Source organism: Heterodontus francisci, chromosome 45 (assembly GCF_036365525.1).
Source record: "Heterodontus francisci isolate sHetFra1 chromosome 45, sHetFra1.hap1, whole genome shotgun sequence".
In the NCBI taxonomy this organism is placed as follows: Eukaryota; Metazoa; Chordata; class Chondrichthyes; order Heterodontiformes; family Heterodontidae; genus Heterodontus; species Heterodontus francisci.
Window position 1 is genome coordinate 14,419,529 of NC_090415.1, and position 1,631 is coordinate 14,421,159.

Consider the following 1,631-nt stretch of genomic DNA (forward strand, 5'->3'; position numbering starts at 1 on the left):
TAATTTTGAATCTGCTTTCAGAAACCTGTCAGTGAATTCCAGACCAGAATAACTCCCTGCCTATTTGTTTCTCCCCTCTGCTAGTGTAAACAGTCTCTTCTCACGTCTCCAAACTAAGGGAAAGATTTTGAATACAATTAATTTCTCCAGGACAGCAACCGCAGACGAGCTGGAACCTCCTGAATGTGGACAAGCAATGAACACAAATCCCTCTGAATCCCCCAGGAGAGCAGAGGAAAGAAACAGTCAGGAAGCAAATGGAAACAAACGACACTTTATTACAGCAGCAAAATACTCTTCGTCAGCATGTGGAGGTCGTTCTCGCTGAGCTTTATATAAACTGGAGGTGACAAGTGGAAGATCTTTCATACAATTTGTGTTAAATGTCCATTTCCCAGCTTTGTAAACCCTTGTAAAATTAAACTGGTAAATATTAAGAAGGTATTTTTAATTGATTACAGCCTAATGCATAAATACAGCAGCAGCAAATAATGTGCAAAGTATCATTGAGAAATATAACTGTAAATATGAGTGAGAATTGTTGTGTGAAATGTCACCAGTTGTTAAAGTTCTCTTGGCTGCACCATGAACCGGGCTCTAGTTTAGTTTGAAACACAGTGGAATTGAAAATCTGAATAAAAACTGCCTGTTTATACTGCAGGCAAACAGGCCTCTCCAGCAAAAACTCATTGCCAGAATTTCAAGGTAACTGCAGTGAGACATTTTCAGTCATTTTTTGAACTTTCTGTTAACTGGAGGTGAATAGTGGACGACATTTAATACAATTAGTGTTAAAAGGCCATTATCCAAACCAGCCCCTCCAGGTTTTAAATGACAGCAGCTTTTCTGCTCTGTTAATGAGGTTTTTGGGGGAGGGAGAGAGAGAGACAGACAGACAGGTTTCTGTCTGGAATGGTCCATTTGGGATATGGCTGGAATATCCCTCTCTCCCCCATTCCCTTTTTACACAGAGACTCACCTTGGACTGTCCCATACCTGGGAGGCAGTGTCCAGATGAAGGAAGCTGATAGCTGGTTGGGTGAGCTGTATTTGGGGTGGACTGTCTGTTTTGAGTGACAGGTTCTGGGATATATTAGGATAACATCAGCCTCCATTCTTTCTTTCCATGCGGCTGGTTTGTGAAGGTGAGTTTATGTGTCTCAGTCTCTGTGTCTCTGTGCCCAGGTGAATTGCAAGCTGATGACAGTGTGCGTGTGTGAGAGAGTCCAGTCTGAATCCCCCTCTCTGTCCCAGTCCTGACCCTTGTCTCCAATTCCCACCCCAATCTCCCTCTCCAGGAACTTTTCCCCATGGGTGAGCTGATGGAGGCAAGGTGTTAGAGTCCAACGATGGAGCGCAGACCGTGTGGGATGGTAAGTATCACATCTTTATTGTCTCTCTCTGCCTTTCTCTCTCCTTTTGACTCAAACTCTTTTTCAATCTCTCTGTGTCTATTTCTCTCTGTTTCTCTCTCTGTGTTTCTCTCTCTCTCTCAACCTCTCTCTCTCTGTTTCTCTGTCTGTGTGTTTCTCTGTCTGTGTGTTTCTCTCTCTCTGTGTTTCTCTCTCTGTGTTTCTCTCTCTCTGTGTTTCTCTCTCTGTGTGTTTCACTCTCTCTCTTGATTCTCGCTC